Source organism: Macaca nemestrina, chromosome 8, assembly GCF_043159975.1.
Source record: "Macaca nemestrina isolate mMacNem1 chromosome 8, mMacNem.hap1, whole genome shotgun sequence".
Lineage (NCBI taxonomy): Eukaryota > Metazoa > Chordata > Mammalia > Primates > Cercopithecidae > Macaca > Macaca nemestrina.
The window spans coordinates 23833412-23849346 of record NC_092132.1 but is presented as its reverse complement, the minus strand read 5'-3'; the positions used below and the strand labels follow the sequence as shown (position 1 = coordinate 23849346).

The 15935-nt window shown below is 38.8% G+C and overlaps 1 long non-coding RNA gene across 1 annotated transcript; it reads left to right on the top strand.

The window, feature by feature from the left end:
- Window positions 1–8281: 8281 nt before the first annotated feature.
- LOC139355648 (uncharacterized) lies at window positions 8282–15238 on the top strand. Its single transcript, XR_011606462.1, has 3 exons — window positions 8282–8676; window positions 12430–12564; window positions 14924–15238. It is a non-coding gene; the product is annotated as an uncharacterized lncRNA (long non-coding RNA).
- Window positions 15239–15935: the final 697 nt, after the last annotated feature.

Sequence of the window (15935 nt, the reverse complement as noted above, 5' to 3'; positions counted from 1 at the left end):
AAACACTTAAAGAACTAATGCTAATCCTACTCAAACAATTCCAAAATAATGGAGGAACAGGGAATACTTCCAAACTCATTCTATGAGGCCAGTACTGCCCTGATACCAAACCCGGACAAAGACACATCAAGAAAAGAAAGCTACAGGCCAATATCACTGAAAAACATTGATGCAAAAATCCTCAAAAGAATACTAACAAACTGAATTCAACAACATGTTTAAAAGATCCTTCATCATGACCAAGTGGGATTTACCCCAAGGATGCAAGGATGGTTCAACATACACCAATCAATCAATGTGATACATCATATGAACAGAATGAAGGGCAAAAAACATATGTTCTTTTCAACTGAATAGCATTGGATAAAATTCAACATCTCTTCATGATTAAAAAAAAAAACCCTCAAAAAACTGGATATAGAAGGAACATATCTCAACACAATAAAAGCCATATATGATAGACCCACAGCTAATATCATACTGAATGGGGATAAACTGAAAGCCTCCCCTCTAAGATCTGGAATTAAAAAAAAAAAAAAGATGCCTTCTTGTGCTACTGTTATTCAACATAGTACTGGAAGTTCTAGCTAGAGCAATCAGACGAGCGAAAGATAAAGGGCATCCAGACTGAAAAGGAAGAAGTCAAATTATCCTTGTTTGCAGATGATGTGACCTTATATTTGGAAAAACCTAAAGATTCTACCAAAAAACTATTAGAACTGATAAACAAATTCAGTGAGATTACAGGATACAAAATCAACACACAAAAATTAATAGCATTTTTTATGCCAAAAGTGAGCAATCTAAAAATCAAGAAACTAATCCCATTTACAATAGCTACAAATTAAATTAAATGCCTAGGAATTAACCAACAAAGTGAAAGATCTCTACAATGAAAACTATAAAACACTGATGAAGAGGACACCAAAAATGGGAAATTATTCCATGTTCATGAACTGGAAGAATCAATGTTGTTAAAATGTTCATACTGCCCAAAACAGTCTACAGATTCAATGTAATCCGTATCATAATACCAATGACATTCTTCACAGAAATAGAAAAAATAATCCTAAAATTAATATGGAACCACAAAAGACCCAACATGACCAAAGCTATTCTGAGCAAAAAGAACAAAACTGAAGAAATCACATTACCTGACTTCAAATTATACTGCAGAGCTATAGTAACTAAAACAGCATGGTACTGGCATAAAAGCACACACATAAACCAATGGAACAGAATAGAGAATCTAGAAATAAATCTATACGTCTACAGTGAACTCATTTTCCACAAGATGCCAAGAGCATACATTGGAGAAAGGACAATCTCTTTAGTAAATGGTCCTTGGGAAACTGGATATCCATATGCAGAAAAATGGAATTAGACCATCTCTCTCCATATACAAAAATAAATCAAAATGGAGTAAAAGCTCAAATCTAAAGCCTCAAACATGAAACTATAAAAGAAAACATTGGGGAAACTCTCCAGGACATTGATATAAGACAAGACTTCTTGTCTAATATCCCACAAGCATAGGAAACCAAAGCAAAAATGGACAGATGGAATCACATTGAGTTAAATAACCAGAATATATAAGGAGCTCAAACAACTCTATAGGAAAAAAATCTAATCATCTGATTTAAAAATGAGCAAAAGATATGAGTCAACATTTCTCAAAAGAAGACATACACTTGGCAAACAGGTACTTGAAAAGGTGCTCAACATCATTGATCATAGAGAAATGCAAATCAAAACTACAATGAGATACCATCTCACCCAATTTAAAATGGTTTCTATCCAAAAACAGGCCATAACAAATGCTGAAGAGGATGTGGAGAAAAGGGAACTCTCATACACTGTTGGTGGGGATGTAAATTAGTACAGCCACAATGGACAATAGTTTGGTGGTTCTTCAGAAAACTAAAACTAGGACTACCATATGATCCAGCAATCCTACTGCTATGAGTTAGAGATGCAATGAGAAGCAAAACAAACTTGACCCATGAACTCAAGATATTCAGTGTGTCCTGAGAGAGTTAGACATTGAATAAATAGGCACACAGATCATATAAATGTGGACTCTGATATGGTCTACAAAAATAAAATTAAAAAAAAATGGAAGGCTATAACAATAGTTTTTGGTACTAAAGAAACAATAATGACCCAAACAGACATTATTGTTTCCCTCATGGAGCTTGTAGGTAATAATATACATTAGAGAGACAATATTTTAGTAATATAAGCAATGAGCTTCAACTCACAAGACCTGGTCCTATTAATTATTGCTATAAACTGGGATAAAACACTTTACCTTTCTACTACATAGGAAAACTAATACATACTTTAACTTGGAAAGGATATACAGGACTAATATTACTGAGAACGCTCACCTTTTTGCCATACTTTTCTGTTAATTTCTGGTAAGTGCCCAATTTTAGATCTCACTGGGCTGAGCTTGAAGAAGACTTGACCTCTGGAATATTGCAGTTGCACAGTTCCTAGAGAGGAGAGATCAGTTATGTAGACAGACTGGTTCTAGTTCTGACTTTGCTTCTGGCTAATAAGTCAGTGCCCCCTTAATACCTGTTTCCTTTTCTGCCAATGGAAGCTCCAACTGGGTTAGTTCTAAGGGCTAATCCTCAATAGAGGATCTACTTCTTTCACCACCACTGTTCTCCAGCACACACATACCTCCCCCACATAGTTTTTAATTCTCTTTGAAAACTCACCTTTCCATTTTTTAAAGACACTTTGCCACCCAGGCTGGAGTGCAGTGATGCCATCTGGGATCACTGCAACCTCCACCTCCCAGAATCAAGTGATCCTCCCACCTCAGCCTCCTAAGTAGCTGGGACTACAGGTGCACGCCACCACAGCTGGCTAATTTTTGAATTTTTAGTGAAAACAGGCTTTCACCATGTTGCCGAGGCTGGTCTTGAACTCCTGGGCTCAAGCAATCTGCCTGCCTCATCCTCCCAAAGTCCTGGGATTATAGGCATATGCCACTGCGCCTGGCTCTTATTGTTCTATTAGCATCTAGTCACATGTCTATCACAGGCTGTGAAGTAGAGAATGAAAAATGGGAAGAAGAAGCCCCAGGCACAAAAAAGTGATGTCATCCATACATCTAGCTGAAATGACCTGCTTTCCAGTTTTATAGACCCCCTGTAGCTTCTGAAAAGTACTCCTTTGGTGTGAGGGTGTGGGTCTCTAAATTCATTTACCATTGTGCTAAGAGCTTTTCTGCATTAGTTCCTTGGGTCAGGCTTTGTCTCCTAGCTGCATTCATAAATAAAGCTCATGATGACCCTCTACAATCTCAGTTTTAGAGGAAATTTGTTCCAGGAAGGAGAGCACTATCAACTACAGAATACAAGGGTATGCACAGTGCTTTGCAAATAACTCCTAATAAACAGACAGGGCCAGGTGTGAAACATGATTTATATCCTCCCATGGTACAAGGCCACATGTATTATAATGCTTTGGCTGTCAATGGTCATTTTGGAAATGTGCCATTCTCCCCCAGGACATAGTTACAGTCTAGCCCTCCAGGTGGGGAGCAGCAGTTCCTTGCCTTTTATCCACTTTGAGAAGGAAAACTCTGGGCCAAAATTAATAAAGGCTCAATGGCATGGGGGAGAAAGAAGATGTGTAACCACTGGTGAAAGAGAACTCTTCATGATTGAAAGGCATCTGACCTGTAGCTTCCCCTGGCCTGAAAGAATGTCTTCCTTTTGTTGCAATAAAAAAGCAAGACTCCTCTCTGCTTCCAACAGTCTTTTTTCAAGGTGTCTGCTAGTCCCATCTGTTTGAGGCCAGACAAGACTAGCCTTATGACCAACCTAGCAGTCATAGAAGTGATAAACCAGAAGATATTTTCTCTTCTCCTGCCCAGCCTGCTCATCCTAAATATGGTAGGGAAGAAGCCCTAAACATGGAGAAAGTGAGCAGATAAAGGAAAACATCCAAAAATAAATGATAGGAGAGAAGGAATGGGAAAGAGTCCAAATGAAGAGGAGAAAAGATAAAAATGTGGCATGATAGAATGATTCCTGATTAAGCAGCAGACACAGGTTCTAGTCCTAGTTCTAGTTAAATGTTACCCTCAGTATTCACTTCTTATTTGTGAAACCCAGTTTTTTCACCTATAGAATGGGCTTATAATTCGGAAAAACCCACATTGTTTGGATTGTGAGAATTAAAGGATCTTTCTGAAAGACTGATTGATTGTCATAGTCTGAAGGAGATTAAGGAAACATGATTAAATGCCATGTGGTTTCCTGGCTTGATTCTAGAAGAGAAAACAGAACATTGTCGGAAAAACTAGTGAAATCTGAATAAAGTCTGTAGTATAGCTAAAGGTGTTTTGTCATTATTAATTTGTTAGTTTTTATTAACTACATCCTGGAAATATAAGATATTGACATTAAGGGAAGCTGGGTAAATGGCATACAGGAGCTCTCTATATTGTCTTTGAAATTCTTAGGTAAATCAAAAATTACTTCAAAAATTTAAAAAACAGAGTCCTTCTACTGCAAACATGTTTCCCTGTCTTTGCAGGCTGATTCGGTCCTATTTGTCTTGCAAAGCCCAACTCGTATGTTATTTCTCTGATAATGTCTTACCCAGCTTCTTTAAGGAGTTTCTTCTTCCTTCCTCAGTTCCTTTGACTTTTACATAGCACAAATCCTGAAGGTCTTTGGTTCTACTGAACCCTAAATCCCTTATCCAGCATTTACTAGAGATCTGTTTGGATAAAAGCAGGTTATTTTGAAATGCAAATGCATTTGACAGAGTGAAAAGCTATCAATCACTCATGTCTGAGGTTGATTTGCTTCGATGACAGTAGAAAGTTTTTAATGTTGGAGAAAAATGAGGATGGGGAAAGGATCCGGAGGCAGGAAGTCATGGTCACCTGAAGGATTGAAACAGAGGGATCCAGAATGAAGGATAAAGATTAAGAAAGGCTGCTGAAACATAACACACATAAACGTGTCTAACAGGTTATCTTCCCTGAAGCCTTTAGGAGAATGTTTGGCTTTATAGCGTTTCCTGGTTTAGGTTTCCTTGGAAAGTTACGAGTCCAGTAATTTATGTGAGAATTGATTGCAAGAAGCACTAATAATGTGGTGGGAAAGTAATGCAGGGAAGATGGCCAACAACAAATGCGTGATCAACCCAGTTACCACTATAACAGGAGCTTAATCCCACTGGGGGAAGAGTCATAAAATCAATAATATGTGATCCCATCCAAAGGGTAGAGGAGTCAGAGTATTTATGTGCCAACTTCCATCATCCACCATCAGTTGTCTGCTTTGTGCAGGGAATGCTCTCTAGAACACCCAACCTACCTTGGTACTGCCGCTGGAAGTTCTCAGGCAGGACACTGGCTGCCTTGCACAGAGGAGGGGTTATAGCTGGGGTACCAATAGCTTCTGCTACAGAGTGAGACAAATCTGCTTGCTTCACACTAACAGGAGAAGCTTTGACAAGCTATGCTGTGCCCTTTCCTTTGACTATGATGGAGGCAAATCATCATAAGATTGTTGAGAAAATGAAAAGATTGTGTAGATGATTTAATTCATGGTCTCTCACATGAAACTTACTCAATAATTATTCTCTCTGCACCCAGGCTGTCCTCAGACTATACCCACTCTGACTGTGGCACAGCCCCAGAGCTCCAGCCTCAAAGATTGTACTGGGGGATGGAAATCAATTGCACCCATGACTGCATAGTTCCAGGCTGATATAAGGAATGTTCCCCCTCAACTGGAGGGACAGGGGGCAAAATGAGGGTGGAGGAGGGAAGAAAGTAAGAAATAGAAACCATAGCAGTTAAATGACTCTTTCACTGGATTTTTAAAACCCATGGAAGGATGCAGGAAAGTCTGTTTCTCTGAGTATCTTTCTCATGGGGTCTCCCAGGGATCACTTCCTCATAAGGCCCCATCAGACCTTCAACATATGCATTACATATTCCAGCCTGCGGGTTTGAGGCACCAAGATGTTTTTAACGAAGTGCACTGATGGTGCTTTGCCAAAAGCTACTCATCGAAAAACTAATATATTTTCCATTTCTTGGGTCCTTAGGGAAAGATAATATTATAAACCATTATCCAGAGATTCTTCTTAAGACTTTCCCAGCTTGACAGCTCTTTTAGTCTCATATTTTTTTTCCTTGAAGGCTATTTCAATTGTTTACACACCAGTGTTTTCTGAACTCCCCTTTTCATCTAAAACCTGACAAGGTTAAACATGAGTCACACATTTTAAACATAAACCTCATGCTGCTAAACTTCAAATAACTGGTACCAAACAATAGCAGGCCTTCCAATAACTGAAATTTAGTGAGCAGTACTTTGGGGAGCAAAGAAGAAAATGTCAATACGTCAATCTGAGAATTCTTTCAGCAGCATCTTGCAGAGAATGATTTCAGATTATTCACAATCAGTTGACCCTTTCAATCATCTTATATTTTTATCTCTATTTGTACCACCCAAAGAAAGCTACTACAAGATCATGGTCATCTAAAAAGAACCGTTTATTCTTACAATACTGGACCTAGTAATAAAGACAAGTGGGTAAACACTTTTTCTCTATTTAACTAAGAAAATAGTACTGATCAGCTTCCCTGATTAAACCCTAGGACTAAACAAGGCTTATCTCCCATTACAGAGGGGGCAAGTTATGAAGGTAAAATTCAACAATTCGTTAATTAGTCACAAAATATTGACCATTTCTTCTCTGAGGGCCTGTCACACCAGCACCTTCCCTTCTATTCTTTTTGTCATCCTCATTTTCAAACTGTCACTTCCACACAATCAGAGATTTTAGTGGGCATTTCAGTGGACACCACTCTGTCTCAATCAATCCAGACCCTGTGCTTGATTACTTCAATTCATCCTGTCACACATTTGCTCAGAAATATATAGCAGTTCTCCCCGTCTCAGAAGAAAAAGTGGTAACTTCTGTAGGTGGGATGTGGATCCCAGGCTCAATCTCCACTAATTCCCTATATAAATCCTCACTTCTTGCAGGCTAATCTCTTTGCAGTCTCCCAAATACATCTCACGATTTTTCATTTTCACATGTTTGGTCTTTGTTTTTTCTCCTATTCCAATACTACCCACTACAAAGGACATAAACAGACACTGCTCAAAAAAAGACATTTGCCGGGTGCAGTGGCTCATGCTTGTAATCCCAGCACTCTGGGAGGCTGAGGCAAGTGGTTCATTTGAGGTCAGGAGTTCGAGACCAGCTTGGCCAATATGGTGAGACCCCCCGCCTCTACTAAAAATACAAAAAAATTAGCCGGGCGTGGTGGCGGGCACCTGTAATCTCAGCTACTCGGGAGGCTGAAGCAGGAGAGTCGCTTGAACCCAGGAGGCAGAGGTTGCAGCGAGCTGAGAATCACACCACTGCACTCCAGCCTGGGCAACAGAGTGAGGCTGTCTCAAAAAAAAAAAAAAAAGACTTTTATGCGACCAACAAGCATATGAAAAAAAGCTCAACATCACTGATCATTAGAGAAATGCAAATCAAAACCACAATGAGATACCATCTCACACCAGTCAGAATGGCAATCGTTAAAAAGTCAAGAAAAAAACAGATGCTGGCAAGGCTATGAAGAAACAGGAACTTGTACACTGTTGGTGGGTATGTAAATTAAGTCAACCATTATAGAAGACAGTGTGGTGATTCCTGAAAGACCTAGAACCAGAAATACCATTTGACTCAGCAATCCCATTACTGGATATATACTTAAAGGAATATAAATTATTCTATTATAAAAATATATGCACACATCTGTTCATTGCATCACTATAGCAAAGACATGGAATCCACCCAAATACCCATCAATTTTATACTGGATAAAGAAAATGTGCTACATATACACCATGGAATACTATGCAGCCATAAAAAGGAATGAGATCATATCTTTTGCAGGGATATGGATGGAGCTGTATGCCATTATTCTCAGCAAACTAACATAAGAACAGAAAACCAAACACCGCATGTTCTCACTTCTAAGTGGGAGCCAAAAAATAGGAACACATGGATATACAGGGAGGGGAACAACACACACTGGGGCCTGTTGTTGGGGGGTGGGTAGGGGAGTGAAAACAGCAGGATAAACAGTTAATGCATGCTGGGCTTAACACCTACATGAGGGGTTGATAGGTGCCACAAACCACCATGGTACAAGTTTACCTATATAACAAACCTGCACATTCTGCACATGTATCCTAGAACTTAAAAGAAAAGAAAAGAAAAGAAAAGAAACAAATACCACCCACCTGGCTAAAAATGCTTCTACTCCTTAAACCTCACTGAGGCATAAAAAAAGACGTGATGAAAAAGATTGATAGATGAAGTGGGGGCGGGGTAATGGTTCTGGAGACACTACTGGCTTTGAATCTTACCTTTGCAATCTGTAAGCTTTGTGATGGAAGGTAAATTTCCCAACCTTTTTGAGTTTCCTTTATAAACAACTGTATAGAGTTTATTGAGTTTTTGATTGAAATAAAGAAGATGAGATGCAAATTGTCCAGAAAATATTAATTGATTTGTTTATTCAACAATTTTTAATTAACTTCCTACTAATAGTTATGTCACCATAGCATGGAGAAGCCATCACTTAACTTGACTGGATGTTTTTAATCAAGTAACTACTCAGTAAGTAATATTGCTACAGTATTACTCAGCCATTTCACTCCTAGGTATTCATCCAGGAAAAGTAAAAATGTAAATTCATATGAAGATTGTACACAAATGTCAACAGCAGCTTTATTTGTAGTAACCCCAAAGTGAAAAGAAACAAATGTCCACCAACAGGTGAATAGTATATCCTTGCTACAAAATGCTACTTAGCAATAGAAATAAATACACTATTGAAACAAGCAACAACATTAATAAATCTTTTATTTATTTATTTATTTATTTATTTATTTATTTTTTATTTTTTTGAGATGGAGTCTCACTGTCACCCAGGCCTGGAGTGCAGTGGTGCGCTCTCAGCTCACTGCAAGCTCCGCCTCCCGTGTTCACGCCATTCTCCTGCCTCAGCCTCCCGAGTAGCTAGGACTGCAGGCACCCGCCACCACGCCCAGCTAATTTTTTGTATTTTTAGTAGAGACGGGGTTAGCCCATGTTAGCCAGGATGGGCTCAATCTCCTGACTTCATGATCCACCTGCCTCGGCCTCCCAAAGTGCTAGGATTACAGGCGTGAGCCACTATACCCAGTCATAAATCTTAAAATATTTATGTTGAGTTAAAGAAGTCAGACCTCCCCCCCCAAAAAGAGTACACATTGTATGATTTCATATGTATAGAAGTTCAGAAAATTTAAAACAATCTCTAGAAACAAAAGGCAGAGCAGTTGTTGCCTGGTCGTTAGGAATAAGGTGGTAAGGTCAGGAGGGAGCGATCCCAGAGGAAAATGAGAAAACTATCTTGATTGCAGTGACGGGTTTGTGGATGTAGACTTATGTCAAAATTTACCAAATTAGAAGTTTTAAATTTGTGCAAATTAATGTATGTCAGCTATAGCTCAATGAAACTATTTTGAAAAGTTAAAAGTAACTGCCTTGTTTATTTGGCATAAATACCCTGTAGAGCCATGCAAGAAAAGAATACAGCGTTTTGGCAACAGCTTCATAATCCCCAAAATAGTAGGACTGTGCATCTTTATTGGGATTAAATATGAGCAAAGGCAGAAAAGGTTATATTATATATCCTCATTTTCTTTTCAGAAATTTTAAATGAGAATCCATACATCAGATGATTAGAATTCAGGAAACCTCTAACAGACTAGAATTTTATTTATTTATTTTTAACTTACTACACTGCTTTGTAACATGTGACCTTCAAGCGACATTAATTAATGCCTCTTAGAGAAAGTTAGATACTGTGCTCACTTTTATTATTTGTTAAGGATGTGTTTACAATAATGAAAATGTACATCATAGCAGACCTTTCCTATTCCTCATTCCTAAGCACATGGGATCCAAATTCCAGAAGATAAATTTCCCTATGATGAATGAAGAGCTGTGAGTCAAATCTACAGTATTTTGGCTAAACATAGAGAACTTTAACCATCAAAACTGTCATTAACTGTTGTGAACTGCTTCAGTGTGTAGTGAATTTCCTGTCACTGAGGGTACTGGAGATATGCCACATTCAGCAAGACAATATGACAGAGGAATGACAAAATGGGGAGGGTTCTGAAGGGAGATTGGAACCAGGCATGGTGGCTCATGCCTGTAATCCCAGCACTTTGGGAGGCTGAGGCTGGCGGAGCATTTGAGGTCAGGAGTTCAACATGGTGAAACCCCATCTCCACTAAAACTACAAAAATCAGCTGGGCATAGTGGCATGTGCCTGTAGTCATAGCTACTCGGGAGGCTGAGGTGGGAGAATCACTTGAACCTGGGAGGTGGAGGTTGCAGTGGGCCGAGATCATGCCACTGCACTCCAGCCTGGGGGAAGAGCAAGACTCCATTTCAAAAAAAAAGGCTGGGGAGACACTGGAACAAAAGACCTCCTCATTCTGTAGAAACCTCCTTCCTAAACCATAAGCTAGTGCAATAATGTTGTAATGTCATAATGTTGCAATGACGAAATTGCAGTAATTTATTTCTGGTGTAGCACAGAGTTCTTGCAATTCCCCCATAATAAGGAAGAGGTTGCAGGGGATATGTTATCCTCTCATCGACTGCTACTAATTTCCAGGATATTTTCTCCTCAATATTCTTAGCATAAAGTGGGTAATCTTAACATGAAAGAGACATTGTGCAAATTGCTTCTTCTTGGCACCTAGAGAAGCATGCGTTTGGCATCTTCCTCCAGTTGCAAAGGGAAAATCCAGAGAGAGCTGGCAGAGCCAACAGGGGACCAGCCCTTTCCAGTACACTGTCATATATCTCTCTTCAGCTTGTCTTATGCCAGAGGCAAGGGGAAAGATTTTGTGAGCGCCCAGCTAAGTATGAGCATTTCATTTTCTAAGTACAAACTTCTCCCTAAAGAAAGGAAATTGAAATCACTGATAATCTGACACCTCTTCCACCTCCCCCATTCCCAGGCCACTTTCTGCCTCAGATGAGAATCTTTTGAGCTGTAATAATAACTTCCAGGTGGGAAAGTTAGCTTGTTCAAATCTGCTTCCTCTTCTCAATCCCCTACTGTATCTACCCAGCCATCTGCCAGCCCACTCTGAGTCTTACTTATCTAGGCTCTCTGAAAAAAGGGATAGCCCAGAGGTATTGGTGCTATAATTTTAAATGGGAAGAAAAAAAAGGGGGGAAGTAGTGAAAGGATAGACTTGTGAAAGAGAAGAGGATATTGACAAAAGGGTATCTATACTAGTCTTATGTGCAAATAGTGTCACAGAGAGCTCTCAATTCATGCTCACGCCAGAGGAGGAATGAAGCTACAGAAAGAGAAATCTCACTCATATGAGGAATCTAAAAAAGTTGAACTCCTAGAAGTAGAGAGTACAGTAGTGGCTACTAGAGGCTGGGGAAGAGAGATGGACAGGGTAAAGAGAAATGTTAATCACAGACACAAAGTTTTAGTTATATAAGAGGAATGGCTTTAGTGATCTAGTGCACAGAACTGTCACAATAAGAAATAAATAAAGTATACTTTAAAATTACTAAAAGAGCAGATTTTAAATGTTTTTACCACACAAACACACAAAAAAAGATCAGTATGTGAGGTGTTGATTTATTAATCAGCTTGATTTAATTATTCTACAATGTTAACATTTATCAAAACAACACATTATACCCCATAATATATAAAAGTATTGTTTGTCAATTAAAATGTAAAGAAGGCCAAGCACAGTGGCTCACGCCTCTAATCCTAGCACTTTGGGAGGCCGAGGCGGGCAGATCACGAGGTCAGGAGTTCGAGACCAACCTGGCCAATATGGTGAATCCCCGTCTCTACTAAAAATACAAAAATTAGCCAGATGTGGTGGCGCATGCTTGTAATCTCAGCTACTCAGGAGTCTGAGGCAGGAGAATTGCCTGAACCTGGGAGGTAGAAGTTTCAGTGAGCTGAGATCGTGTCACTGCACTCCAGCCTGGATGACAGAGTGAGACTCCATCTCTAAATAAATAAAATAAAATAAAATAAAATAAAATAAAATAAAATAAAAATGTAAAGCAAAAGAAAGAAAAATGCCTTGAGATGAGGCGACCTAGTCTGTCCTGTTCTGACACAAAAGACTATATGATCTTGAGTAATGCCTTTCATCCGTCTGGGTCTCAATTTCTTTATCTGTAAAATGTTGCCTTGCTCTAGATAGTTTCCTGAATAATGCAAATTTGAGGCAAGTATTTATGGGAGAAAAGGAAAAAATGAGTTGACAATAGGGCGGGGGCGTTCAGCTATTTAGCAGTTGTGACATATTGTTTGTTTGGCAGGATGATGAAGAGGTTGAAATGTCATTGGCACAAAACTGCAAAATGGTGAAAACTTACCCAGTGTCTCCTTTTTCGTGTATGACAAACTGTCAAGATATAGTAATGAAGGGAGAGGAGCTTGATAAAGATCCAAAGGTAAAACATTCTTAGGAAACTGTACCTACTGTTGACATGTGTAAAGCATGAGAATTTCTTTGTAAGTAAGACTAACAGTTCCAGCTCCATTGGCTTTGTTTTAAATTATTTCTGAGCAATCTATGCCAAAGTTACGAAAAATACTTTTTGGGTAAAATCTAGCCCCTCTCAGCCTTCTTTTATTCTAGTGATTAGACTTTTAAGTGTGAAAAATTGCAGTGTATTTAGATGTAATGTTTCTATCTGTATCAACCCTTGGACATGTCGATCTCAAAGAAATCACACACACACACACACACACACACACACACTCGCAATCCTGGATCAGATTTCTAGTCAAATGTAACCCTTAAATATTACTGCCTTCGATTACAGCTCTACATTTGCTATTTGTATTGTTCTACTTTAGAAGAAAATTAAAGCCAAGGCTTCTTTCTCACCATCAACAATTGCCCTACTTGTCTGTTCAGTCAAACAAGCATTCCTTAGCTAAAGGAATCCCACCCAAAATCTCACAAAAATCATCTCCTCATCTTTGCTAGCTTGTTTCAAGAATGCTAAGCCTGAGTCTCTTATGACCTGAGAAATATATTATTTCTTTAACTTTTTTTTATCAGCCTCAAAGTCAACTGAGGAAGGACATGATGACGTAAGGCAAGAGGGAAAAGGCAATGAGGACTAAAAGAGGAAGCAAAGATCACTGTCCATAAAAAGCTATTCAGATTACTAGAGAGTCAAGATTTTAAAACACACAAAAAAAGAAAAAGCACAAGTTACATAAGAACATGACACAAAGTCACATTAACACAGAGGACAAAGTATAGCACTTGAGTGATGCATATTCAATAGCAGTAGTTTATAGATCTGGGTCTGGTCTGGCTTTAGCTGGTTCTCCTGCGATTTCAGCTCCATTTCTTGCCACACATTCACTCATAGACTACATCCTCCCACCTTACCAAAGTACCTGTATCTCCCTCCTGACCACCTCCTCTCCCCACCATACTCTCTCTTTCGTTTCTAACATGGATCCTTCTGCCTGGACTTCCCTTTATCTTCTTGAGTGTTCAGAAGATTTCAATACATCTACGCAGATATTTTCCCTCTGATAAAGCCTTCACTAACAAATGCGAGCGCAATCAATAGCTCTTTCCTCAAAGTTTTTAGAGCAATTTATGCACGGCCATCAATGCTGGCATTTCAGCCATGTATTATTATCTTTTGTTTGCATGTTGCTGTTTCCCAAACCTCTATGCTCCCTCTGTCTTCTTCTTGGGAATTCTCATTCACTGCTGTCACATCAATGGCCACTTGTGATCTGATGCTGACTCATAGACATGCAACTCGGCCAAGACATACTCATGGTTCCCTGCCTGCCATACACAGATGCATGCTCACTGAACATTTCTACATGGAGCTTTTGCTTGCAGCTTTCACTATCAAATGTGATCCTGTTTATGTATTTATTTGTAGTTTATCTTCTGTCTCCTTGAACCCTTGCTTTTATGAAGCAGTTAGCTACTGCTTAAAAGAGTGTCTAGCTTATAATCAATAGATATTTTTAAGTATTTACCCCAACATGAACTCATTATCTTTCCTGCAAAGTTTATACAATCTCTTGGGCTCTCTGCTTTGATTGATGTAACCATTTACCTAGTCACTCAAAACAGAAGTCATTTTAAATAACTTCCAGTTTTACTCCTAACATTTAATTGGAGGATGAGTTATTCTTAACATTCTGTTTCCTATTTCCACAATCACTGCCTCACACAAGTGTTCATCATCTCCCAAAATACGGCATTAATCACTTAACTGCTCTCCTCGCCTGTGGACTTACCCTCTCCAAATCACCCACTAAACCTGCTTTAGAGTGATATTTTTGAACAACAATTCTGGTTATATGATTCCATTACTCTAAGCTTTTAAATGAGTCCCCTTTGCTTACAGAATTAGACCCTGTAAAATCCCTAGCTGTTGTGTTTGGAAATGTTGTAATTGCTCCTCCTGGTTCATTCACTTGCAAATTGCCTACTTTCCTTTAGAGATGTGACCTAGGCATCACGTCCTACATGAAACCCTTTCCAAATCTCAGTGTTCCCAATTAAAAGAAACACTCCTTCCGTGCTGTGCCCGCAGGCCCTTGTGTGTGCACCTACCATGGAAGCCATAGGTTATACCCCATGCCTTAGTTTACATGTCCACTCCCCCTGATAGAGGGTGAACTCCCTAATGGTCAGTTCTGTGTTCATTCAACTCTACCTCCAGTAACATGGTACCAAATATAGTAAGTGTTCATTGTAAGTTTTACTGAATAAAGGAATGAATGAAATGGACTAATCTACTTTTTTCTACTTTCTTTTAGATATGGAGTGTTGGGATAATGTCCTATTCATTTGTGATCCCTTTTGTCTAGTACAGTTTGGACTAATAGCAAAGGTTCTAGAAGATGATGCTGAAGAAGACAAAAGGAGGAAAGGAAGGAGCATGGAAGCATAATTTATGTGCAGAGGAATACAGGGTCTTTCAGGGGAGCAACAGAATCAGGTTATGGTTAAATAACCTATCAGCCTGTGCCACCTTGTCCTATTATATTTCTTCCCGCTTTCTCATTGCATAGGGACAGATCATAGATTCTCAATTAAGACTTGACCTGTAGGGTGTCTGCTGAGATACTGCATTTCATAATGACAAATAAATATTTCGGCCAACTAAGTGGCAACTTGTCTTTTGAGGACAGAATACGTGTTAAAACTTGTCTAGTGCACACACTTGCCTAACTGTTGTTGACTTTAGTTAGTTGCACAGTGACTATTTGCTTTGGCTAACTTTTAAGTAATTTCTTCTGGAACTCCCTTCATTTTAGAACCTCTTTGTGACAAGAATTCACTTCTAAATCTCAGTCTGTGGATTAAGAACACATCCATGTTAGTAGAGATATTAGAGGGATTATGAATCTGCCTTGCATCAAAGTCTATGATTAGATTGGAAGAAATTTCCTATAGAAAAAGTATGTTTATAAGTGCTTATAGATGCCTTGAAATGAATACAAATTCATATTAAAAAGGATTGAATCTAGAGCAGCTTTTCCTTGATATATTCCTTGGTGATCAACTAATCCTGAAGTTATAAAACTATCACATTTTTGTTTGGCAGTATCTGTGACATCTTTTGGAATTATAAAACTATGGACTAAAAAAATCAGCTACCATAGAGTTTGGCTTAGGTTTAGAGCCACATAGTCCTTTAGATCTTGTTCATTTCTCTGCCATATGCATGAATTCTCTAACAGAATCCTAAATAAATCATTTTCTGGGTCCTACTTTTCTCTCTCACTTATTTTATCTGCCTGCCAACCTTTCTATCTGCTTGTGTAC